General features: G+C 53.5%; 1 protein-coding gene across 3 annotated transcripts in view; it reads left to right on the top strand.

The window, feature by feature from the left end:
* The first annotated feature begins 2,534 nt into the window (after positions 1 to 2,534).
* Positions 2,535 to 26,521, top strand: part of RAB11FIP3 (RAB11 family interacting protein 3) — an 82,875-nt gene continuing 58,888 nt past the window's right edge. For 2 of the 3 annotated variants that reach the window (XM_074158826.1, XM_074158828.1), the window contains exons 1-2: positions 2,535 to 2,642; positions 25,525 to 25,618. The gene's annotated coding sequence lies outside the window, so the exon portion shown is untranslated. The remainder of the gene's footprint in view (positions 2,643 to 25,524; positions 25,619 to 26,521) is intronic. The other variant, XM_074158827.1, reaches the window with a different exon arrangement.

The following is a 26,521-nucleotide window of genomic DNA, read 5'->3' on the forward strand; positions in this document are numbered from 1 at the left end:
TCTGGGGACGTGGTTCCAGCAGATGTTGTGTCCCTCGGCAGAGGTGATGGGGAGGTGCTGAGGCTTCGGTGACAGACACCCTTCAGAGGGGATGGGGCTCGGTGCTTGGAGCATTGTCCTTTGCCTGGGTCTCCTGGGATTTGTCCCCAGCCACAATGTCCCTCTTCCCAGATACCAGGACAAGTATTTTCTCTGGGAGAAGGTCCTTGTGTGATGTTTGTTGGTCCTGGCTGCGGTCTTCTGCTCTCTGACCTCCAGCCCTTCTTCTGCCAGGGTCCACCTCTTTAACTGCATCTTCTTTAACCGTGACCGAGCGAGTTGGGGACAGTCTCTCTGTCCCCGCGTGTCATCGCGGACGTGGTCCCTCCTGGAGGCTTAGCTTTACCCGAACCCCTGGCAGCCCCTCGGTGAGCAGTTGGGGGACACGGAGACACTTCACGGGCTCCGGTGGGGACTCTGTGCTGTGACGTGCCGTCCGCAGGCTGGGGTGACGCGGGGACAGAGGTGGAGAGGAGCGGGGTGAGGTTCTCCTCGTCCTTCCTGCAGCACGAAGAGCTGCACAAGGGGAAGGTGCTGCAGGAGGAGCAGCCCTGGAGCTGCTGCCAAGCTCGCACTGCTCCGGGCTTGCTCCTGAGCTGGGCTTCTGGCCCAGCTGGCGTGGTGGCCACCCCCCACGTGGCGAGGAGGGAGCCGGGCAAGGTGTGTGGACACCTCTGTGGTGGCCACAGCCTGAGCAGGGGCTGGGGGTGACAGAAGCAGGGAGAGCTCCTGCGCAGGGGTGTTAGGTCCCAGTCCCATTGGGTGTTAGACCCCAGTCCTGGGGGCTGTGCTGGCCCCGTGGCCACCAAGGGAGGGGGAAATGTCCTGTGGGACCGACTAACGAGCCTGCAGGATGATGGGGGACATGCTGTGCCCCAACCAGGCTTGTCATGAGATGTCACACGTGTCCATGGCCTGGGCAGCCCGGTGACAAGGGACCCTGGGCAGGGTCACGGCGGCCGAGGAGGCTCTTTGCTCATCAGGGTCACCGCTAATTAGAGCCAGGGGTTGTAATTCTGTCCCCTGGGCCAGCTCACGGGTGTCCCTGCGTGTCCCACGGGGCTGGTGGCTCGATGACCCAGGCAGGGCCGAGCCCAGTGGTGTGGGGGTGGCAGCCCCTGGGGTGGGGGTCCAAGGGGTGGCTGGTGCTGGGGTGGGGGGGGCACAGGGCCCCGTGCACGGCGACCCCCCGGTGCGCTGCACGGGGCCCAGTTTATGGTGGTCACCCTGTGTATGGTGACACACACACACACACCCTCCGGGGACACAGGCCCCCCGGTGCACGGTGACACACACCCACCCACCCACCCCCCGGAGGGATGCACGGTGCCCGGTGACACCCCCCTTCCCAGAGGGATGTACGGTCCCCGGTGCAGCAGGGGGATGCACAGCTCCCGGTGAACGGTGACACCTCCCCCCCCCCCCCCCCCGGGGGATGCACACCTCCCGGTGAACGGTGACAGCCCCCCCCCCGGGGGATGCACAGCTCCCGGTGAACGGTGACAGCCCCCCCCCGGGGGATGCAGGGCCCTAGTGCACGGTGACACCACCCCCCTCACCCCTTCCCGGAGGAATGCACGGACCCCGGTGTCCGGTGACCCCCCCCGGGGGATGCAGGGCCCCACGGACCCCCTCCGGGGGGGCGCGGGCGGCACGTGCTCGCGCGCCGCGTGGCCCTTTCCCCGCCGGCCCGGCCCCGCCCCGCGCCGCGCACGAGCCGGGGGCGGGGCAAGAGGCGGGGCCTCCGCGCGGTCCCGGCGCCGCGTCGGGGCGGGGCCGTCCTGGCAGCCGAGTGACGTCAGCGCCCCGGCTACTGCGGCGGGGCGGATCTGGCGGTTGGCCGCGGGCTGCCCCGCAGCGGCGGCGCGGGCGGGCGGGCGGGTGGGTTGGTTTGTTTCTCGGCGCCGCCGCCGCCGCCGCCTCCCCGCTGTTGCCCGGGCTCCCCGCGGCGAGCACCGCGTCCTCCCGGGCGCTCGCAGCCGCCGCTGCCGGACCGGCGGGGGCGGGGCGGGGCGGGGCAGGTCGGCGGAGCCGGCCCCCCGGTTCGGCGCGGCGGGCGGGGCCGCCGCCGCCGCTGCCGCCGCCTCCTCCTCGCACAAAGCCGTGTGTCCGGAGAGCGGGCGGAGCTACCGCTGGCAACGGCACCGGCATCGCCGCACCCGGTTACCGGCACCGCGATGTGAAGGGGTGATGGCGGCGGGGCATGGCTACCGGGCGGCGGCGGGGTGGGCGGCGGGCGCTGAGCGCCTCCGGTGAACATGGAGCCGCGTCCGCCGGCGGCCGAGCCCGAACCCGAGCCCCCGCTCCCCCGGGGGCCGCGGCGGGACGGGCCGGAGCCGGAGCTGGAGCCGGATCTCTGGGCACCTGAGGCCGCCGAGCCCACCCCGGGGCCGCCGCCGTGGTCCCTGCCGGAGGAGGGGGGCTGCCCGCCCGCGGAGGGCCCCGCCGAGCCCCCGGCCCGCTGTGAGGAGGAGGAAGAAGAGGAGGAGGAGGAGGAGGAGCCGCGCCTCCGCCCTGTCTTCGACGCCCTGGACCGGGATGGTGATGGCTTCGTGCGGGTGGAGGAGTTTGTCCAGTTCGCCACGGCCTACGGCGCCGAGCAGGTGAGGCCGGGGCCCGCTGAGGCCTGCGGGGTCCTGCCGGGCCCGGGGCCTCCCCTCACCTCAGGCCCAGGGCCTCTCCTCAGGCCTGGGGCTCGTGTCCACGGGGCTCTGTGGCCCCCGGGGAAGGAGCCGTGGGCGTGAGGCGATTTGGGGGGCTCCCTGTGGCCATCGGCATCACCCAGCGGGGAGCCGCCATGCCAGGCCTTCGGTGGTCCCCAAAGGGACCACCACCGCCGAAGGGGCGGTGGGCGAAGGCGGCTTGTGTCAATGGCGGCCTCCACGGGAAGAGCTTTGAACATGGGAAGAGCTTCTCCCACGGGCAAAGGCAGCGTCTGCGTCGCCGGCATCTGGGTCGACCCGGGTGAAGGGCACCCCTGGGCTCAAATGGATGCAGGAGGTATGGATGGAGCCAGGCAAAGCTGGGGCTCGCCTTTTCCCGGTCCCAACCCACTGGGAAGGGAGCATCTCGGGAGTGCCGCCGGGGAGCCCGCATCCCCTCTCTTTGTTCTCCATCAGTAACACGTTTAGGTTTGGCTGAGCAGCTCCCGTGCGTGAGGGACCAGTAGCCACATCCCGGGATCTCCAAGCCGCTCCGTGCCCCCCTGCCCCTCGCTGCCGAAGCTCCTTGCGTGGGCTTGCTGGCACGGAGGGTCTCGCTTCTCACGGGCTTGACAATCCCCGATGTGTTGTTTTTTTCCCCCCTCCCCTCCTTTTCTGCTGCTTTGTGCCCCGGTGAGCTTGTGTTCCCTTGCAGCAGATCAGATACGATGTAATTTGAGGCTGCCTGGTACGACCCAAAATGGAGAGAGCTCTCGCAGCGTGCCAGGGGATGGGGAGGAATCTGTTGACGTTGGGTACCTCGGCCTTGCGCTGGCGTTGCTGCGAGGGAAAGGGGTTTATTTTTTTTTAAGGAGTGGAGGGTATTGTTGTGAAGTTTCTATGCGAGATGTGCTTTAATTCCCTAGCTGCGGCTGCGGTGCCTGCGTTAAAGTGGCATGACAAAGCAAATCGTCGCGTGTGAGGGAGTGTTTTGGTGGGAGGAGGGTTTTTTTAATCTCTGTCCTCGTGGCAAAACCACCTCTAAAAGATGAAATAGAGGCATTTCTGTTAGAAAGCACCTCTACAAAGTGGAAATACGCAACTTCTCTGGCGGATCGTTGCTGGTAAGGGGCATTGTGTGTGTGTGCGGGCGGCATCGCTTACTGCCTCGTTGCCTGATTAACCAGGTAGCGTCATGCCACGGTGTGAGGGGGGAGTTACAAGATCATCTCGGCAAGGCGCTCCTGCATCCGCCGGGTGAGAGAAGCTTTATTTAGCGTAAAGCCTCTGACTTGCGTCTTCCTGCTGTGTCTGGGTGCTCCGTGTCCCCCCCATTGCTGGCAGAGAAAGCAGAAGCAGAGGGTCCGTGGCTCGGTGGAGGCTCACAGACCCCGAGCTCGATGGCTGTCACCTCGGGGACACGGTGGTGGCTTTACCAGGGGACCCTTGGCCTTAGCTTGCCTCTCTCCCGGCTCGTTCGGGAGGGAGCAGCCCCGGTATGTGGGGAATAAAGGCAGGCAGACGCTGTGGGTCTGGCGTTCGTTAGTGCCGGCAGCTTGTGCGGCTGAGCAGCGCCTGGTGCCTTCGTTCTGCCACGGGAATTGTGCCAGCGCTTCAGAGGTGCGACAAAAAGCCTCTAAAGCGCTTTGAGATCTTGACCCGAGGAGCGGTTGCGAATTGCTGAGGTCTCTCCTTAAAAGAAGCAGGGTGTCCGTGGTGTGTGTGTGTGTGTGTGTGTTTGTGCCACTAAAAGCTGATATGGACCCAGCTTAAAGCGTTTGTCTGCCTGGCTGTCCCTTGAAAGTTCCTTGTTCCTTCTCGCTGAGCACAGCCCTCAGTAATGCTGTCCGTGCTGCAATACGTTATGCTTTCTATATACATTTATCTTCAGCCAGAGCCTTGTATAGCTACCCCTTGGCGTGCAGAACGGCTGTCTCTGGGTACAGCAAGTGCCCAACACCCTGGTGAGGTTGATGTGGCAACAGCTGAGCCAACAGGTAATGAGCACCCCGGGGAACGCAGCCAGGTGCCTTCTGCAGAGGCTGGAAGAGGAAGAAGTAATGTTTGTGATGCCTCTGCCTGCGAGAAGATTTACGGTGAGCCTTAGAAAAGCAAGAAGGCACACTGAGAGTGAAGGAGGAATGGTCGGTGATGGGGTCTGTGAGCTCCCAGCGGGTGTGTGAAGTGTTAAAGGGAGGAGTTTCTTGACCTGTTTTTGTTTTAAGTAGGTGTAACTTGGGCCAAGAAAAGGGGTCTTTTGACAAATGGGAATCCAGCTGAGGTGAAAGGTAACCAGGTGGGTAAAGTGGTGTTAAGGTTATTAAAAGGAAAGTTCAAGATGTAAACGAAGGCTGTACAACTAGAAGTGGGAATCTAGTGGAATTGCAGGAGAGGTGCCAGGGTTGGATGGCTCATGGAGGTATCAAGTAGTAATCGGCAGGGAGTTAACGAGGAGCAAATTCCTGTCCTCTTACTGTCCCTCTTGCCCAGCAAGAGGAGGAGGAGGTACCTGCTTCCTCTTCCTCTCCCTGTCCTTCCTCCTGCCACTGCCCACAGGGGTGGACGGTTGGAAGGTGCCCATGAGGTGGTGGTGGAGCAAACTGCTAAATTTAAGCACAGCGAGTCATCGCGGCCACTGATTCATGTCAGGGCTGGGAGAGGGCTGAGGGGTTAAGGAGAGCCTCTGTGTGTGTGTGTAACCACATGTACCGGGGAGCTGGAAAGCAGCAAGTGTTGTCTTTAGCATTCATTAAAACACCGGAGGCGTTTACGGGCTACTGAGCTCAGGCCTGTCGGATTATTTGGCTGAAACGATTATTAGCTAAATGTCAAAGGAAAGAGACCAACTGGCATTTATTCCGTAAAAATTACAGTGTTGTGAATGTCTATTATGATCTTTTTTTTTTTTTTTCTCTGTTTGATGAAAACCCTGGGTAGAAGAACTGGGGGGTGGGATGTTTTTTTTCTTTTTTTTTTTTACTTAAGTAGCTTGAGTTGTCAAAAGACCATCCTAAAGAGCTTCGTAGCTGTGGCATTGGCAGTGAAGTGCGGGTATGGACTAGAAGGGATCAAGGCATGGAAATCTGAAGAGAGTTTCTTCTTCTCTGAAATGATAAAAGTGGCTCGGGATTGAGGCTGTTGCCTTCATAGGAGAGGATGATACTGAGGTGCCAGCAGTTGGGGGGTGATACCCCGACATGGAGGTGGCCTTGAGCAGAGAAAATACAGCCTTGTGATGGTCCTCCAGCAATCTGATGGGTGGCCGTCTGGCAAACACGGACTACTGTGCTGCTTGAAGAGTTTACCGGGACTTGTAAACAAGATGGGGGTAGGTCTTGAGGATGCCTTGACTTTATGCTAAAACCTCTGGACTGCTCACCGGTAATGTGAGGCATTTTATAATGGTGTTATATTTTTATTGTCTCCTTTCCCTCGTCTTTATCACTACACTTCACCAGGGTTCTGATGCTCCCCTGAAGCCACTGTGCGTGGAGTCGCTGGTGGTACCCAAGACTGGGGTGAGGTTGGTTTGTAAGGCATGAGGAGGAGCTTTCCTCCTGACATCTTGGGTTGGAATTTTTTACCTTTTTTTCTTTTGTTTTGATCTAGAAGACAATTGGAGGTGGAAAAGCCTCTTGCACCACATGCTCTCGCTGCCTCCACTCAATTAAGAGAAGTCCCAGAGTGTGTCTAAGCTATTTTTGAACACTCCAGGCTCTACGGTGTCTCTGCCCTCCATCCTCTGACTGACACCTTTAGCCTTTTTTTTTTTTGTTGTTGTTGTTTCCCCTCTTGATGATCAGTTCAATCTTCATTTCAACACGCTTTGTTTTGCTTTCTTTAACATTTACATCCTGAAATCTCTGTCCTTGACTACCAGCCCCGCATCAGCTATCCTCAGCTGAGCTCTCCATACTCAGCTTCAAACTTTTCCTTGCCCGATGATTTCTGAAGCTTTTTATCAGGTTTGTTGTGCTTTCCTGACCTCCCTTTTCTGACTTTTTCAGCTCCTTGTGCTGAGGTGCCCAGCCCCAGCTGGGTGCTGCAGAAGAAATCACGTTTTGGGGGTAGCAGGTGTCACCCAGGAGCTGCGGGGAATCGTGGGGTTCATTTTTATCTTTAAACAGAACAATCTGCAAGATTTGGCAATTACTTTCTGGAATGAAGTCTGGATGGTGTCAAACTACAGCTTTTTAGTGACTCCCGCCGCTTCTGGTGAATCCAGGCTTGTTTTTCCTGCTCCCCTCTGATGGATCCCATGGGAACTTCACACAGACCCTGGCTCAATTGCTCCTTACCTCCAGCGTAGTCCTCTCTCGGAGCTGCTGACACTGCATCTGATCTTGGACGCCATCCCTATTCCCCTTAGTCTTCTCCCGCTTCCCTGTGAAATCTAATAGTTTGGATCTCTGTCATAAGAAAACCTCAGGTTTTTTTAATATGATTTTTTTTGAGGGTTCTTGCACCCTTTGAGCAGAGGAAATGCCGGCTTTGCCTATAAAGAGATTTCTGAAAGCATCTTGCATGGATTTGCAGGCTGTGTAAATGTGAGTGAAGCTTAAATTGCCTCCAGCTGTGCTGCTGCTGTAACTTTTTTGGAGCTCTTAATTGCTGTTTGAGTTCGGTGTCTGCTGTTGAGAGTGGAGCTGGGATTGCGGCGAGGGCGCTGCTGCGGGTGTATAATAGGCTTGAGCACGCCTGTGGACACGCTCACGTGTACGTGCGTGTTGGAAGAGGAGCAAATCCGAAATATTTCGCTTGCTTTGACCAAGGGCCTGGTTTTTCCACCCGAGAAATTCATGGCAGAGCTCCCGTTCGTTATGCTGGTTCGGGCGTTGAGCCCTTCCTCACCTCAAAGAGGGGACTGGTTTGACTGGGAGCAGACCGCAGCGCCCAGTCTGCCTTTTCAAAGGCTGGTTTACCATCATTAATAACACATCTGGATGCTGCGGGAGCCCGAAGATGGGAGTTTTTCATTCTCCCTCCGAGAGCGGGGCGGGGGGGGAACTTCCAAGCCGACATATTTCACGTAACGTATTTTGGGCGAGGTGGCTGCCGCTTAGCTGAAAATGGCATTTTCAAAGAGGTTTATTCATCTGTAAACGGCCCGAAGCCTCCGATAAAGAGATGATTTCTGTGCTGCTGGGTTGTTGGGTTTGGTTGTTTTTTTTTTTTTTTTTTTGCTTCTCCTATTAAGCTTTTGGCTTTAAGCTTCTTGAGGGCGTCCCTTCTCGGAGCGGCCGGGGAGGGCTGGGAGGGAGCGTATCGTACCACAAACAGATCTTTTTGATGATATGCTTCATACTTAACATTTGCAGCCCTAATCAGATTGATGGCTTATCCCGGCTGGATCCGGGCTGGCAAGACCGTGAATACTCAAAGGCAGGGTTTGTCTGCACGGGCTGGGAGGAGGGTGGCCGGGGTAATTTTATCCCGGCTACTTAGTTTATTTGAGAAACCTTTTCATTCTTCCTTTTTCTTTTTCTTTTTCTTTTTTTTTTTTTTCCCCTTCAGATTGAGAATACAGCTATTGCTGAGCCGGGTATCGATTTATTTTACTTAGGGATTTTTGCTAGAAGTTAGATGTGTTCCTCTGGAATTTGAGATCGTTTCTTGCAAATAAAGAAGCCTTCTCCCCCCCCCCTCTGCTCCCCAGAAGAAAGAAAAAACATCAGTGCCACCTTTGTAGAGCTGGCAAATGCTGTGAGCAAGGAGGCAAACGCGGTTTTTCCAGGGAAAAGGGGTGTGGATGTGGTACCCCAGCTGTGAGGCCAGTTTGTATTGGGTGAGTGCTGCCAAAGGCTGGGACAGGAGCCCCAGCTGGGGAAAAAGACCCCATCTAAAGGTTTTCAGCGTTGTGTTTTTTAAATTATTTGTTAAAAATTCTTGCAAGGGCTTTTTCCTGGGGTTGGATTTTTACACAATAAAATTTCTTCCAAAGTTCTGCTTAATGTTTGCCACCGGGTGCGGGGTTGTTCTCTATAAGACAGAGGTGGGTGCACGAGAGGCTTCCTCCCTTCTCAGGAGAAGGGTATTTGCTATGTCTAATTAAAAAGAGATTGGTCAATCATCATTAACCAGCTGGAATATGATACCGCACCGCAACGTGGTGATTTGGCTCTTTCAGAGTCATTTTGACCTGGTATTGCTTATAACAGAGCACTTTCAAAGCGTTTTGGAGTTGCTTATATCATTATGTAGCTCAATGCAGCCGGTAATTGATAGTCATTATGACAATTGCCTACATAATTTCTCTCTATATATTTTATTCTTGTTTTGACTTTCGTTTATCGCTTGTTGTCAGATGAGATCCTCTTTGAACTCAGACTTTTTTTTTTTTTTTGCTGTTTTTTTTTTTTTTTTTTCCCCCTCTGGTTTTTGATTTTGCAAAACAAATGACTTCCCATTAGCCGCAGCCTACGGCTCTGCTTGGGCAAGGGGATCTTCTCCTGGGCCACTCTGACCTTCCGTTCTCCACTGGGACCATCAGGTTCCCAGCACCGGAAAGCTGCTGGGACGGTCCCCGTGAGCGCAGGCAATGGGATGGGGATGGACCACAACTTGCTTTTCCCCGTTTCTCCTGCCTGGCTCCATCCTTCCAAAAATCCAGCTTGGGTTTCTGGTGTAGGGCACAGGACTGGTTCCTCCACATGAGCCTGGAGCGACCAACCCCAGCCCTTCCCTCTCCTTGTTTGCTTAAATTCAACCACCCGTGGAAAATGTGGGTACGGTGCTGCCAGGCTGGTTCTGCTGGGCTTCTCTTTAGCAGCAGTGGCCCTTCTCTGGTGGCACGTTTCATCGGGGACGCAGTAGAAAGCAAACTCCGATGACTTGGAGCTTAAAATGCCAACTGACTCATGGGGTCCGAGCCCGTTGGCGGGGATGAACAGGATTAGGGTAGTGCTTTGGAGATCTTGCTACTGTGTTGGCGGTGGGAAATGTGCCTGCTGACACAGACAGGGAATTCTGTCCTTGGGGAATTGTGCGTTTTGTGCTTTCAAGGAGTCCTGTGCTCCCACTTGCCAAAAGCGTTTCCACCTCCTCTCGGACAGTCCTGGTGCTGCGTTAAGCCGCCCGGAGCCGCTCTCCTGAAGGTGTTTTTTTCACGACATCTGCGGTACAGCTGTTGGCTCAACCAGCCAAACCTCGCTAGCTGGACCGTCCTGCTCCTCCACTTGTCTGGCAGACCCCTCCAAAGCTCCCCTCAGCCTTCCTTTTCCACTTTAAAATCTGCTGCTTCATTCATTTCCCATTTTCAAATTGGTCTTTAGGAGGATGCCTCTCCCTAGAGGAGGTCCGTGCTGTAGCGTTGCTGGTGGCAGCGGGGCCGGGATGGCCTGTGCATTGCTGGTGACGCAGGAGGAGGCAGCAGGACGTGGCCGGGTTGTGTGATGATGGCCAAGCACTCCTGGGATGCTGCTGGAGGCTGATGCTTGCCCCTGGTGCTGCTGAGCTGTAGGTCCAGGTCTGAGGCTTCCCGATGGAGATAGGGCTTTAACCGGACACAGCGATGGATTTCATAAAGGATTAAAAAAAAAAAAAATCACTATTTCTTAATATCTTTGTGCGTTTCTGTTTGATGGCAGGAAGATACTGGAGTACCTACAGGCTCAAAGGAAGCTCACCCTCTGTATGTGTGTGGGTCACAGTTAATATCAGTGCTGCCTGGCACAAACCTTGGTTTGGGAACCCAAAACATCCAAGCCCAAGAAATAACCCCAAAGATGTAACGGCGGCAGTGGAAATGTCAGCTTGGGCTTTTGGCATGGCTTCGAGTTGGACAGAAATTGTCTCTTCTTCCCAAACTTCGGTTCGTGATGAGGTTTCCCCTTGTCTGTAGAGTCTCTGCTGGAGTTGGCGTGGGGCAGAGAACAAGTTATTAATGGCTTTATGGGTTGGGAGGAAGGAGGGAAGAGGAGCAAACGTGGCCAAGGACAGCCTTGGGGACGGCTTCTACCAAACTGGTGCTACCACCAAGCTGGAGTGGATAGCGTTTGCTCCACAGGGAAAAATTGAGTTGAAGCAGAACCCGAATCAATGTAAGTGGCAGGAGGTACTTCGCAGCACGTTGCTCTTGCAGTTTTGGGGCTGGACTGGGTTTTTTCCTCAGTGGAGATGAGGAAGTGAGAGCCCCATCGAACTGTGGGTCTGGGATGGGTCTCCACCGCTGCTAGGGTGTGGGTCCTTATGCCTGTGAAGACCCTGGGGACGATGCCTTGGTTTTGGGCAGGGTCTTCCCTTTCTCTAGGGAGAAAACCCCTCTTAAAGCTGAGGGACGCGTGGAGGCAGCTTGGTGCTCGGTGTGCTCTGGGCGCTGCTTCTCCCCCTCCAGCTCCTTACGTTATAAAAGAAAAAAAACCCTTGTAATAGGAAGAAATACCAGCGGTACCAAACTGCTGGATTCGCTCCCTGGGCGTTATCTTATTTGAGGTGACTAATTAAGCTGAAGCAAGCGATCAGATGGCAGTGGTGTTTGAGGCAAATTTGAGTCATAGAATCATAGAATCGTCCAGGTTGGAAGAGACCCTTGGGATCATCGATTCCAACCATCTACCCTACACTACAAAATTCTCCCCTACACCATGTCCCCCAACACCACATCTAAACGTCTCTTAAACACCTCCAGGGATGGTGACTCAACCCCCTCCCTGGGCAGCCTGTTCCAATGCCCGACCACTCTTTCTGTGAAAAATTCTTTCCTAATGTTCAGTCTAAACCTACCCTGTTGGAGCTTGAAGCCATTCCCTCTCGTTCTGTCATTAGTTACCTGTGCGAAGAGACCAGCACCAACCTCTCTACAGTGTCCTTTCAAGTAGCTGTAGAGAGTGATGAGGTCTCCCCTCAGCCTCCTCTTCCTCAAACTAAACAGTCCCAGCTCCTTCAACCGCTCTTCATAGGATTTGTTTTCCAGGCCCTTCCCCAGCTTCGTTGCCCTCCTCTGCACCCGCTCCAGCACCTCGATATCTCTCTTGTATTGAGGTGCCCAAAACTGGACACGATACTCCAGGTGTGGCCTCACCAGTGCTGAGTACAGGGGGACAATCACCTCCCTACTTCTGCTGGTCACACTATTTCTAATACAAGCCAGGATGCCGTTGGCTTTCTTGGCCACCTGGGCACACTGCCGGCTCATATTCAGCCGCTTGTCAATTAGAACCCCCAGGTCTCTTTCTTCCAGGCAGCTTTCCAGCCACGTTTCCCCAAGCCTGTAGCGCTGCTTGGGGTTATTGTGGCCCAAGTGCAGAACCTGGCACTTGCCCTTGTTGAAACCAATGCCATTGATTTTGGCCCAATGATCCAATCTATCTAGGTCTCTCTGCAGAGCTTCCCTATCCTCCTGGGAATCAACACTCCTGCTTAACTTGGTGTCATCTGCAAACTTGCTGATGATACACCCTATGTCCTTGTCGAGATCATCAATAAAGACGTTAAACAGAAATGGTCCTAACGCTGAGCCCTGAGGCACACCACTTGTGACCGGCCGCCAGCTGGATTTAAATCCATTGAGCACCACTCTTTGGGACCTTCCAGTCCTTGCTTAAATGACACCAACTCTGGTGTTGCCTGCGTGGCTTCTGGCTCTGGTGTGTTCCCAGCACCACAGAGGCCACCAGGGTCCTGGCCTGGGACAGTGGCAGCTCTGGGGACATCCCGTGGTGCTGTATGGGCAGAGCAGCGCTGCTGTCAGCCTTACAAGGGGCTGGTGGCCGGGCTTTGTTTGGTGGGCTGAACGTCCCTCTGTGAGGTTACATTGTGAGCAGCCTGGTGGCCTTCTGATAGTTTGGTTTTTTTTTAATAACGCATTGTAGATCTTCAGGGGAAAAAAAAAGAGCTGCTTTTCCCTTTGCTGCGATATCCCTCGGTGAAATACCAGTAGCGTTATGTTGAGTTCGAGTCGCTGCTGCTTCTGGAAAGGGGTTTTCAGTTTGCAGCCCGTGGGGCTGTTCCTGCTCATTTCTTTCCCCTGAGAAGGAGTAAAATCCGAAGGGAGAGGACCTGGTGCTGGAAGCAGCCTAATCTGGCAAGACTCAGCGGAGCCGACAGCCCTGTGGAAAATCCATTTGCCAGAGTGCAGTAGGAAACTGGGCTCGAACGAAACGCACAGGAGGTAAAAGGAGCCCAAACCGAGAGTTTTTCGAGAGAACAGAAGCTGTGAAAGGCAGGAAAAGAGCGGTGAGCGTTGGCTGCGGTGTGGGATGCGGGGCACGGTGCCGGACTGGGATCCACGCGGCTGCTCCCTGGTTCTGCGGCCCCCAAAAAATGCAGGGCTGCTTGAGGGGCCCTTCTCCTGCTTGGGGAAAGTATAGCTGTGTTGAAAGTGAAACTCTTTAAACAGGAAAATAATGTTTAGTTCCACTTCGGCTTTAAAAGCTGATTGGGACCGTGTGGCTTTCACGCCTTTGGCTATGGAGAGATTAAAAGGCATCTGTTGCCTTTTGCATGGCCACATTCCTTAATTTTTTCCAGGGGAATGGCAGTTTTTCGCCTTGCTCACTGCATGTGCGTGAGGAGATTGCAGCTGGGGGGGTGGGGGGGGCGAAACATAAAATTTGGATGTCCTAGTGGAATTTTTTCCTACGCCTGCTAAATGGATGCAGCAATGAGCTAATACCCTCCTGACTACTTGGAGCTCTGGGACTACTGTGCTGGCAGGAGCGCAGCAGAAGGATGCAGGGAGAAGAAGGAAGGTTTGTAGGAGGCTACTTGACCTGAAAAGTCCAAGGGAGATGCTGGAGACCCTGGTGTGTGACAGGAGGGGGCTGGAGACCATGGTGTGCAATGGGCAACTTGTTCTTGGACTTCGACCATCCATCCCTTGGTGGCATCGCAGGGACTGGCAGCGTGGGTGATGTGGCGGAGGTGTAGTGAATGGAGGAGGGATGCTGGTGGGAGAGATTGGACTGAGAGCCCGGAACACAGAGGCAACGTGCGCTGGCAGCCCAGAAAGCCCCCTGCACCCTGGGCTGCATCCCCAGCAGCGTGGCCAGCAGGGCAAGGGGGGGGATTCTGCCCCTCTGCTCCGCTCTGGGGATACCCCACCTGGAGCACTGTGTCCAGCTCTGGAGTCTTCAGCATCAGAAGGACATGGAGCTGTTGGAGCAGGGTCAGAGGAGGCCACGGAGATGCTGGGAGGGCTGGAGCCCCTCTGCTGGGAGGACAGGCTGAGAGAGTTGGGGGGGTTCAGCCTGGAGAAGAGAAGGCTCCGGGGAGACCTTAGAGCCCCTTCCAGTCCCTCAAGGGGCTCCAGGAAAGCTGGGGAGGGACTCTGGATGAGGGAGGGGAGCCCTAGGAGGAGGGGGAAGGGTTTGACACTGAAAGAGGGGAGATTGAGCTGAGATGTGGGGAAGAACTTCTTTGGTGTGAGGGTGGTGAGAGCCTGGCCCAGGTTGCCCAGAGAAGCTGTGGCTGCCCCATCCCTGGAGGGGTTCAAGGCCAGGTTGGAGGGGGCTTGGAGCAACCTGGTGTGGTGGGAGGTGTCCCTGCCCAGGGCAGGGGGTGGCACTGGATGGGCTTTAAGGTCCCTGCCAACCCAAACCATTCTATGATTCTGTGTCCCCTCTGAAGGGGTGGTTGACTTGGTTGCATCCCTGCATCTTCTCCCTTCTTCTGACAATCTACCTCTGAGCCCATAAACCATTCTGGACTTTTTTTTTTTTTTTTTTTTTCCCCTGCCTGGGGCATATCTGCTTTGTGTACTTGCCTTTGCACAAATAGCCCTTTCTGAAGGCCGCGTGAGGGGTTGCCAAAAGGAGGGAAATAATTTGAAGCAGTTCTAAAAATGAATACGAGCCTTTATGCTTTGCCGGTCTCTGAATCGTGCTTGTTTGTATTACGATAAGGTTAGTTTTGACAGTGTGGCAGGCTCTGTCTGGCCGGGGCAGCTCTCTCACGCTGGGATATCTGACATTTAACTGGGGACTGGCTGGGACAGGTCCGTGTCTTGCGCTTCTGCTTCACCTCTGCAGCCCGAGAGGCTTCCTGTGCTCACCAAATTCCCAGGGTTTGCGAGTTGAGAGATTCCAAATTGCTGCCCCAGTTTTTCTTCGTTGGCAGTAATGGGTTTCTCCTGTTTTTTTTTGTTATTATGATCTTGTTTTAGAGATCAGAGCGTGTATGGTGTATTTTGGAGAGGGTGAGTATTAAAAGCAAGTCCTGAACTAGTGAGTGGATTTATTCTGGGATGTGCCATGGGGTTTTTGTGCTGCTTTCTAACCTGGTTGGGGGAAATGGAAGGAAAAGCTGGATTTATAAGCCCAGACAGTCTGTTTTGTGACCAAACAGCCCCATCACAGAAATACCTGGGTTTCTTGCAGGGGACTTTACCTGAAACTAGACCAGGCACTGCAAAATGTTCAGCATCTTAAAATGCCTCATCTTTACTATGCGACCTCCTGGCGTGTTTTCTTGGGTTGGTTTTTGTCTCTGCAGATGAGCTCTGAAGTCCTGCGTGGGTTCTCTGCCCCAGTTCTGCGCCGTCCCGCCTCGAGCCCAGGGTGACTTCGGTGGTGGCGCTTTGCTCTTCCCCCAGGGGTGGCTCCAGCCTACGTTAATGCATGCGCTTTATGTAAGAAGTCACCTAGCACTAAACCTTATTTTTTTTTCCTTTTGATCCAGTCTCCTGCCTGTGTGTTTGGAAGGGTGAGAACAAGTTTCCGGATGTCACTAGAGGAACAAAAGCTAGAAACAAAGCCTTCAAATGTTGTGGAGGGTGGAGGAAGAAAACTTCCTGAGTTCCATTGAACAAATGAATATGTTTATCGTAGAGCGTCGCTGCCGAAGCCTTTGAGCCCTTAGGTAGCGACAGGAAATCTGCAACACTTGTGACAAATGCAATTAAATTTGGATAAAACCATTGCAGTGTAACGTAGGTTCCTGTTCATGTTTCCAAACCATCCTTGAAGCTGTTTCTTAATGTTTTTATGCTTCAGTGACAACAGTTGATCGACGGTTTGAAAATAGTCGTGTTTGAGAACACACTTAACACGACCAAGCGAGGCTCCTGAACCCGTGCTGAGTGTAGAGGTGTTAAGGCTGCCTGCAGATAAGCCTTGGAGCTGGAAGGGTTGGTCCAAAAAAATCCCATTCTCATGCCTGTTACGTAGTACAGACCAGAGGGACTTGTACCAGCAGGTAAAAAGCCCCAAAACTGCTGAATTTGAGTGATCTGGGCTGGCAAAGACACCCTGCTCCATGCTATGTGCCCAGGGGCTGGCTGGATGCACTGGTTTGTTCTGCCCACAAGGGTGGGCAGGATGGGCTGGGTCCTCAGGCTTTTCTGGCCGCCAGCTCTTTAAAACAAATTCTGGCTTCTCTTTCTTCTTCCTGTTGAATTTTGAGCGTTGGAAGGAATTTGGAGTGTTGTTTCCTTTGCACCCTCCCGATGCGTGTGGCTCTGGGAGTGAAACATGGGAGACTGGTTCCTCTGCATCAACTCTGGGTTTCTTCTTGGTTCAGGGTGGACTCGGAGACTTCTTCCTTCCCCTTCCAAAAAGGGAGAGTAATAGTTTGCTGGGGAAGGGAGTTCTCTCCTGTTTGTTGTGTATTCACGTCTCTCTCCTCTGGTATTTCCTGCGCCTGCAGAAAGATCCCACTGCCCCGGGAGAGGCTGGTGAGTGGCATTGTGCCTTGTGGTTTGGGGCCAAAGTTGGCTTGGGTGCAAGGTTGGGGTAGAAACCGCCCAAAGTAGGTGACATGCACCAAAAAAAAAAACCACAACAGTCGGTGGCAGGCAGAGCAGCTTTTGTCTTGGATGAATAGGAGGAAGGAGGATTTGTTAAGGGAGTGGATGGGTTAAATGGTGAGGATATCGTCATCCGGGGCAGGTCGGAAAGGACAGGAGCTTGTTCCCAGTGGGGAACTTGCTCAGTTTGTTTCAAGGAAATGATGGTGCTGCTGGGGCTTCTCTCCCTTGGTTTGTGGGCGATCCCTGTCCCATTCCAGCTCTTTAAATGCTTGCAGGCTGATGGAGAACCCTGGGAGGCTTATTCCCCTTCTGCCTTGCATAGTAGGCTCGATTATTTCTTCTGTAGCAGGAAGAGATGAGAATAAGCCAGGCTGAACTGTTTTCTCCTTCTTGGAAAGATGCCTCCATTCTTGGTTGCAGGCACTAGACTGATAGCAGAGGGCCCTGCCGTGTTTGAAGCCCCTGGGACCCAAGTGACAGCAAGGACAGGGAGGAAGGTTAGGGATGGACGTTGATGGTGGACCTTTAAAGAGACTTGACCAGACCCAACCTTCTTGGCTGATCTCCTCCTGGAGCTTCTGATGAGGCTCAGAGCACAACACGCTCCCAGCAGCCCGGGATAAGTACAGAATAAATAATGCAGCTCTTGCGCTGCTTACTCACAATTGACCACTGCTTCTCCCTGTAATGAGATCTGCCCCCCTTGAGGGTGTTTTAAAGGTTAGTTAATTAGGTGTAATTGCAGCCGAATAGAAGCCTGCTCTGGGGTTCTGCCTGCTTTCTCTAGTGCCAGATCCTCCAACAAATTACGGCGTCGGTTGCTATAAACATCGCTGGAGCCGGCGTAATCCTGAGTTACCGGCCTTCATCAGCGTAAACAAGCAGGGTGAGTGGAAGCCGCAGAAGTGAAGGGCTGGAAATGGTGTTCCCGGCTTCGGGATCGGCGCCGCCATGGTCCAGATGACAGCAGCCGCCTGGGAACTACGTGGCATGAAGCAACATCGAGTTACGCTCGCGTTGTCGGCACGTTAACGCTCTCTCAGCACCCTGCACGGGGAGGGGGGATAGACGTGGCTTTAACCCAGACAAATGCTGCATTAACGGGGATCAGGTCGTTTCAGCCGATGACGTGGCGACCCATTGATTTAGCGAGTGCACGGTCTAAAGAGAGCGGCTCTGCAGGGACAGCTGCGTCTTTGGCAAGTGGCACGACTGCTCCGGGGTTTGGCTGCAGGAGGTTCAGCAGCTCCAACGTGTTTGCACATTTCCCAAAGATTAAAAAAATACAACTACTCTGACTTCCGTAATTAGCATTTAAAAAATGCTGTTTGGGTTTTTTTTTGTTGTGGTTTTTTTTTTTTTTTTCTCTTGAAAGGATGGGTTCAGCCTTGAGAGACAAAAGTGGGATTTTACAAACAAAGGAGTATACGTCGGCTCGTGCCCTTCGGTTAGATGCAGAGAGCAGAGATGCTGCATCCACCTTTGCATAACCACGGGAGATTTTTACATCGTGTGTGCTCGCTCCGTGACGGTTCCGTGTGCTGCTTCAGGCCAAAGATCTGGCTGGACGCGAAGAGAGCATCTGGCCTGAGCACTTCAGAGTATGGCTACCTAAAAACTCCATCTATTTGGCGTTTACGCCAATGTGACACTCGGCTCTCTCTCTGTTTGGGGTCAGGGGTGTGACCTGTAATACTGTTTTTTTTTCTCCCCAAAGGTAAAAGGTGTTCAGAGCAGATTTGGGCTTCTTGCAGCCAGAAGAGGGTAGTCGGAGGTGCCTGGTGAGAGGTGCCTGGATTTTCGTGTCCTGTCTCAGTCAAGGAGATTTTGTGGGCTCCTGCGTACCCAGAATTGGTCTGGACCTGGTTATTCAGTGTCGATGAGTTCCCTGTGTTTACAACTCCAAGACCCGCTGCATTTTAGGACATTTTTGGTCCTCTGTTCTGCATGAAACTCTCCAAGTTGTTAACTAGCAGAGAAAGCATGGTGGCACGTGCTGGCTGGCAGGGCTCTGCTCCTGCCATCCCGTGTGTTGTCCCTCCTTGAGACCCTTCCTACTGGCAGCAAGAAGCAGGCAAGGCGCTGCTGGACATGGTGGGCTGTTCTGCAGACAGGTCCTTGTGAACCAGACTCTGCTGCAATCCAAAAACCTGGAATGGGGTGCTTTGAGCAGCCTTTTTAAAGACCCAACAGGAGGTAAAGGCTGGCTTTGGGTGTGTTTAGCACAGCGTGGAGCCTTGCACCAAACCGGGCAGAGACCCGAGCGGCAGAGCGTACAGGCAGCGCAGGGCAGCGTGGTCCAGCTGGAGAAAATGATGGAAAAAGCTTCAGCATTGGATTAAAAGTGAAATTTTATTTTCTGTTTGTGATGCTTCAGGGTCCACGTCCAAGCCAAGCACCCAGAAGTGTGGGGAACGATGTCTGCGTCCATTGTGCTTAATCACGCAGAGCTGATTAAAGAGCTATAGAAATGATTTGGAAACCATTCTGGCCTGTTAACAGAGCTGGGGAAGGGCTGTGCTTCTCCTTGTGCTTGCCCAGGGTCCTTGCCCATCGAAGGGCTGGCTGCATTCCTTCAGTAGATGTTCCTCAAAGGCCCCAGGTGGAAATGGGCCCCTTGGAAGACGATGCTGAAGCTGCAGCTTGTCTTGACCCTCCTTCCTTGTCTGGTCCTGCCTCACTGTCTGTTTAAATTTGACCACAAAGGTTCATATTTCTTCTGGAGGGGAAGAAACAAGGGTAAGGTCCTCAAACCTATGAGTCTCCTGTAATATTGAGGAGACAAAAATTGCCTATTGTTAAATAGTTTGGGAAGAGGTGGTGGTAAGAAGTGCATGGAACTGGGGTGGGGCTGTGTAGGTGTCAGGGGTCCAAGGTCTCCCTGTTCCTTCCATCCATAGCAGAGCTCTGCTCCCCTTGAGCCATGCAGCGGGATGGTCTTTCCCTGCCCTGGTCCCTGCTGACATAGAATCATAGAATGGTTTGGGTTGGAAGGGACCTTAAAGCCCACCCAGTGCCACCCCCTGCCCTGGGCAGGGACACCTCCCACCAGACCAGGTGGCTCCAAGCCCCCTCCAACCTGGCCTTGAACCCCTCCAGGGATGGGGCAGCCACAGCTCCTCTGGGCAACCTGGGCCAGGCTCTCACCACCCTCACACCAAAGAAGTTCTTCCCCACATCTCAGCTCCATCTCCCCTCTTTCAGTGTCAAACCCTTCCCCCTCCTCCTAGGGCTCCCCTCCCTCATCCAGAGTCCCTCCCCAGCTTTCCTGGAGCCCCTTGAGGGACTGGAAGGGGCTCTAAGGTCTCCCCAGAGCCTTCTCTTCTCCAGGCTGAACCCCCCCAAGTCTCTCAGCCTGTCCTCCCAGCAGAGGGGCTCCAGCCCTCCCAGCATCTCCGTGGCCTCCTCTGGCCCCGCTCCAACAGTTCCATGTCCTTCTGCTGTTGGTGGCCCCAGAGCTGGAGGCAGCACTGGGGGGGTGTCTCCCCAGAGCGGAGCAGAGGGGCAGAATCCCCCCCCCTCGCCCTGCTGGCCACGCTGCTGGGGATGCAGCCCAGGGTGCGGGGGGCTTTCTGGGCTGACAGCGCACGTTGCTGGGTCATGTTGAGCTTCTCACCCACCAAGACCCCCAAGTTCTTTCTCCTCAGGGCTGCTCTCAGCCCATTCATTCTCCACTCAGCCTGGGCATCTGCACGATCATGTCGAGGGGGTTTCTGTGCACAGCCCAGCTTGCCCAGCCTGGTGATTGGAACCAGAGGGGCGGGTAACTGGAGTCAGCCAGGAGGTACATGTGTGACCACGTATTTTCTCTGCCCACCACAACCTCGTGGCTGGAATGTACCCAACCCACCCTTGTGCTGAGCAGCTGCTTTCAAAGCTCCAGTCTGAGCGCCTCAGCGCTCACTTTTTAGCCTAAACCTTTGCCTCTCTGTAGAAATAGGGTTTTTTTTTATAAGAATTATGAACCGCTCACAGGTAACTGCTGCCTTTTGCACCAGTCCCCAGCCAGTGCTGGCTGCTGCCATCAGGCCAATGGCAACCAGTTCCTCAATGAAGGTCTTCCTCTGGTGGTTGTGTTTAAAGGTTGGGCTAAAGTCAAGGCCCAGCCAACAATAAGCATGCTGTGTTACCCAGTCAGAATCTGGACTGGGCTTACTGGTTTTGTGGACTTTTTCCTGGATGGGCTGGTCTGTCACTATTTGCTCAAGTGGCCAAAATATGCTGAGCCAGATGCCTGGTTCAGCCAGGCTCTTGGTGAGTCTCTGGCATGTTGTTCCTTATCTGGACAGGTCTCTTGGTGTCTTTTTAAACAGCTCTCTAGGTTCTTTTTGGGCATAATCCACGTGGATTATGTTCAGGACCAATCCAGGTTGGTCCCTTTGGGGGCCAGAGAGTAGAAGTCCTCTGTTGAGCAGAGCAGATCTTCACCCTCACTCGGTTTCCCGTGACTTACCTTGGTGCTTGTCTTGTTACTCAGAAGACTGAGACCAGAGTCCAAATCCTTTCCGAGGAAAGGAGGGAGCAACTTGAAGGCAAAAGCATCTTCTTTGCTTCTCGCAGCATGTGTGAGGCTGGAAGTCCCCAAGTTCTTGGTGGGAGCCACATCCTGCTTTGGCCTGCCTTGGCTATTTGTGGATATTGTATCAGGAAGATGGCAGTATGGATTCCTCCTCTCTGTCTCCTTTGGATTTGCTTCCAGGGCCTGTGAGAGTAAAGCAGTACTGAAATGCCACGTTATTACTCTCACTGTGGTGTCATCAAATAACGAGTTTGTGGCATGGAGGACAAGAGGTGACCCTGGTTGTGGCCAGGCTGGAAGCATCATCTGTATCAGATACCTTACGCCTGTAGGAGCTGAGCTCTGCTGGCTCTTCCTCTTGGGGTGCCTGACTGGAAAACTCCCACCCTCATTTCACCCCTTAGAAGAATTTATTTTTGGAAGCTGATTCAGCCCCAGTCCCTGCCAGAACATGAAGGAAAGCTTCTGGCAGGCTCAGGGGTTACAAGGAGGGGGCCGCTTGGCCAGCACAGCCTTCCCTTTAGAGATCAACACTTAAAACAAGCACAGTGGATAAGTTGTTCTGCTGAATCCAGCTGCTGCCTGGTGGAGACATGGAGCATCCGTAAGGTAAAGAGGAAAAAGGCCTGGAGCTTCCTTTTCCTCTTCCTCCAGCCTCCTTAGCAGGACCACTCACAGCTGAGGAATCCCTCACCACCCCAAGAACCTTTCGTTGTGCGGCTGCCAAGCCCTCGTGTTCATTTGAATTTGGAGTTGTCGCCGCTGGCTTAGCTGAGGCTTGAAATCACTAATTGCACTGCGTCAAAGCAAGGAAGGCTGCCTTTGTGCTCCTGCTCGTGGGGAGGCTGCGAAAAGCCGTACAGCAGCCGGGCACGGTGCTGGTGTGCGTGTACCGTGGAGATATGTGTTGGTTGGCAGTAAACCTGGTTGGGTTTGGAAGGTGAAACGCCCTGCCCGTAGAGCTCTTTAATACGGAATCATAAAATGGTTTGGGTTGGAAGGGACCTTAAGGACCATCTAGTTCCAAGCCCCTGCCATGGATAGGTGACATGGTGGGGGGGTTGCTGCAGTGAGTAGTTCTTGCTGTGTTGTTGAGATGACCTCCCTCTTCCTCCCCGGTCTCCTTCCCTCTCCACGGCTCTTACCAGGAGAAATCCCTTACGGATTTGTGCCAGGAGCTTGTCCCGGCATCAGTCCAGGCTGTGCCGTGTCCCCGGCACAGGGGCGAGCGCGGCCCCGTCAGCAGCTCTCACCAATTCTGCTCCCGCAGGCTCGTGTCTGCGCTCAGCTTAAGGGAGATTGATTTATGGCAGTTTAAACCTCTCGCTTTCCACCAGGATTTCTATCAGCTGTTTAAACCACGTCATCCTCTCTGACTCCTTAATGCTCTGGATTTCTAGCTGCTCGCTCCTCTTCGAGGAGAGTTTATAACCAGCTACAAACACATTAAGCAAAACTTTTATTTTGAATATTTCTTGCTGGCGAAAAGGAGGCGCCTCCCCGTGACTGTGGTTTGTATCTCCCTGGGTTTAGTTTAACACTGGAGTTGGGCAGAGCGTTAACTTTTGCCGCTGTGCTAATAGGTGTTAACTGCTCCGCTCTTGCAAATTAGTCTTCAGCTAAAAAGCAACAAATCTGCGACTGCACAACTGCCAAGATTTTGCTAGTCTAAAACTGTTTGAGCCACAATTCTCCAGGTTTTTGTTTGTTGTGGTTTTTTTTTCCATCTGCCCTAATAAGGCAGGGTTTTTAGCCTAGACATCAAAATGGAGAATACTGGCAGTTACAACCCGGGAGCGAGATGCTGGAGCTGTCGTTAGCCGTTCCCCGATGCTCTTGTACGGAGCAGGGAGTGAGCTTCAGGAGCAGCCCCGGAGGCAGGTTCAGGTGCTTGTGGGCACTAAAGGGCTGTCTCCCCCCGCAGGGGTGTCCCCCCCAGCATCCCCGTACCCCTCACTGGGGATGCTGGGCAGCAAAGACAGGCAGGTTTGGATCAGCACGGACATACTACCATGGGCTGGAGCTTCATCAGTTGCGTGGCTTTTGTTCGTTTCCATCTTTAATGTCAGGGTTTTGAAGTTTTAAGAAGCATTTCCACTCATTTCCCCCTGCTCACAGCTTAATTTAAATACATAGGTGGCTCTTTTGCATAAGCAAAACGCTTATCCACCTGCTCTGTCTCTTTTTTTTTTTTTTGCCCAAGAGAGGTGCTTTGCTGGGGCATTGGCACGAGGGCTCCAATTTGCCCGCGCTGTGAGCCCCTGCCTGGCATGTCCCCTGTGTCACCACGGCTGGGTCTTTACAGAAACTGTTCTTCGGGCTGTGTCATGGTAATACTTACAGGCTCATTGAGTCTCCTTAAATGTCACTTGCATTTCTGTTATCTATATACACAGATAACAAATTCAGCTACAGCTTTTGAACTCCAGAGAAGCTGCCAGATGCACTAAGTGGAACCAACACGTTCCTGAGAGTTGTTTTTATTAGTCTAAGATACCTTTCGATTAACGTACGAGAAGCTTGACTCATCCAAGTCAATGTGTGAGTTCAGCCGTTTTGTGATCTGTCTACCAAAAAAGGTCCCCCAGAAAACCAGCAAAGGTGCTTGTGTTGTCTTCTCCCTGTTCATGATGGCGTAAGCCGGCGGGCGGGCAACTCTGTGCCGTGCTGGGGTTTGGGGGTTCCCTCGTGGCAACCCCATAGAGGGCTTTTTTTTATGGTCTCAGCCCTGTGGTCCCCACCGCTGCTGTGAGGAGGTGGGATATCCACAGCAGAGCCATGTCCCTGCCTCCTCCATCGCGTTGGGAGCCACGGGGACAGGCAGGTGAACGGCTCTGAGCGTGATTTTCCTGTATAAACCCAGACTGGGTTTAAGAAAAGCAAAACAGAGCAAACCAAGCCCCCTGCTGATGTGTAAGGAGTCGGGCAGCTCTGAGCACCACCAGACTCTGTGTTCCTCCTCACCCTTAGATGTCAAGTCTTCTCTTAGATGGGAGGTTTCCTTCCCTGGAAGGAGAGGTTTGGTGAGTCACCATCTCTTTCTTTTTTTTTTTTTGTGCAAGAACAATCTAAACCTGAGAGATCCCCCCAGTGAGTCAAAAGGCAACCCATTGTGTTCATGAGAGCACAAATCCAACAGTGCAGACCACCTGAAGACTTCTCCGGTGCCTCAGCTCCAGAGGAGGAGGAGGAGGAGGAGGAGAGGGTGATGTGTTTGGCGGGGCAGTGGTTTGGGCAGCCTTTGAGTACGGAGCTAATGTCACCTCTTAACACCCTGTTCCCTCCTGGGCTTCTGAGCTGAAGGAGGTGGCTCTAAAATGGAGTCACTGTGGAGTACCGTGTCCAGCTTCGGAGTCCTCAACACAGGAAGGACATGGACCTATTGGAACGGGTCCAGCGGAGGGCCACGAAAACGATCAAAGGGATGGGAGCACCTCTTCTCTGAAGACAGGCTGAGAGAGTTGGGGGGGTTCAGCCTGGAGAAGAGAAGGCTCTGGGGAGACCTTCGAGCGGCCTTCCAATATCTGAAGGGAGGCTACAGGAGAGCTGGGGAGGGACTCTTTGTCAGGGGGTGTAGCAATAGGACGAGGGGTAATGGTTTTGCACTGAAAGAGGGGAGATGGAGATGAGATGTGGGGAAGAACTTCTTTGCTGTGAGGGTGGTGAGAGCCTGGCCCAGGTTGCCCGGAGAAACTGTGGCAGCCCCATCCCTGGAGGGGTTCAAGGCCAGGTTGGAGGGGGCTTGGAGCAACCTGGTGTGGTGGGAGGTGTCCCTGCCCAGGGCAGGGGATGGCACTGGATGGTCTTTAAGGTTCCTTCCGACGCTAACCATTCTATGATTCTAAAATACACAAATGTGCCTCAATGCCTTTTAAAATGAGGGTCTGTGGTTTTTTGAAGCAGAAAAACTTGTTGGATTGTCCCAGTTTGAGAAGCATTGCTGGTGTAAAGGGTTTTCTGAAGGGCAGGTTGGTGGCAGACTGGGAGGAAGGGACCAAAAGCACTTTTTTGAAGGCTTTGGTTGGACCTTGAGGACTGATTTCGGTTTTGCCCTCAAACTGTAGCCTGTTCTGTTCGAAGTGCCCAGATGGTCCTCGCCGGGTCTCGCAAGTGTCCCTTGCTCCGTCTGTGTGCCTGCTTCAGCACCCACATCCTAATCCTCGCTGGCTGACGTGATTCCTTCCCCCTCGGGCATTGTCTAATTGGGAAAATGTTTCAATTGTATGGCCTAAATTTGTAACGTGGAACAGTTCATTATCACCGAATCCTCTTAATTGGGGCCTCCTACTGGGCAGCCTATTACTCAGTTTTCCCAATTAAGATAGGACCTCTTTAGGAAACATAAAAATAAACAAATCCCTGGCTGAGAAGGACCATGTTGCAAGAAATACTGCCCCAACCTACGTTTCAAGACTAATCAATAGTTTCAGCGCCAGACAAGTACTAATTAACCCTTCTGTACTGATTACTTATGTTCCCTTCAAGGAGAACAGCCACAGTTTGGTGTCAATTTAAGAAATTCACTGCTATCAGCTCAAATCTTTTCCTTGTAAGGAGGAAAAATCTGTTAGAAGGTGTTTCTCTGGAAGATGCTGTGTCCCCAAAGGACTCTGTGGGTAACGCTGCTTTTGTGGTTGCAGGTAAAGGACCTAACGAAGTACCTCGATCCGAGCGGACTTGGAGTCATCAGCTTCGAAGATTTCCATCGGGGGATCAGAGCTATCAAAAATGGAGGTGAGTTTTCTGCTGGGTTTGGTTTTATGAAAGTCGCTGCTCTGTGTTGGGAGGAGGAAACAGGGTGCGTTTAATTATGGAGATGATAAAGGCGGTAGAGCAGTTGTGGTGGTGGCTGCGCGTTTTCCTGTTTATCAGGAAAGTTCCTTCCTAAATGTACATTGGAAACAGAAAAGTCGTCGAGGGAAAATCCCTTCTGGTTTGGTGTCTGCTCTCAGCTGTGGTTCTGGGGGGGTTTGCCGCTCAGAGCGGCTCTTGGCTGCTGGAGGTGTCTGTCTGTCTGCTGTGGAGTGTAACGTCATCCGAACACCGGGCACTGGGGCATTTGCCTTCAACTATTTGGAGGATCAACACGCTCGGGTGATTTCTAGCAAGGAGCTCATTGCCCAGAGAAGCTGTGGCTGCCCCATCCCTGGAGGGGTTCAAGGCCAGGTTGGAGGGGGCTTGGAGCAACCTGGTGTGGTGGGAGGTGTCCCTTCCCAGGGCACGGGGTGGCACTGGATGAGCTTTAAGGTCATCCCTTCCAACCCAAACCATTCTGCGATTAAACAAGAGCTTTGAACTCACTGTCTGGTAGGGCATCTCTAAACAGGCCCCCCACAATCCCCATGTTGCTCTTGATGGGCTTGTTGCAGGTTCTTCCAGAGCCATGGCGTGGTGAAATGGGAAGTGTCTTTCCAGCCGGTTGGCATTTGGATTGATTTGCTGAAGAAAAGATGTTTGGTTTGTTGTTTTTGTTTGTTTTGTTGTTGGTTTTTTTTTTCCAATTTGGGATTAATCTCGAATATGAGCATTAGAGGGTCGTTTTGGGGCAAGCGTGGTGTTAAGGACAGGGGTGTGAAAAAATATTGAAAGCCTCCTGCTGAGCAGATGTAACTTTGAAAGTGCAAAAACGAATTATCA

This window comes from Numenius arquata, chromosome 14 (genome assembly GCF_964106895.1).
Source record: "Numenius arquata chromosome 14, bNumArq3.hap1.1, whole genome shotgun sequence".
In the NCBI taxonomy this organism is placed as follows: Eukaryota; Metazoa; Chordata; class Aves; order Charadriiformes; family Scolopacidae; genus Numenius; species Numenius arquata.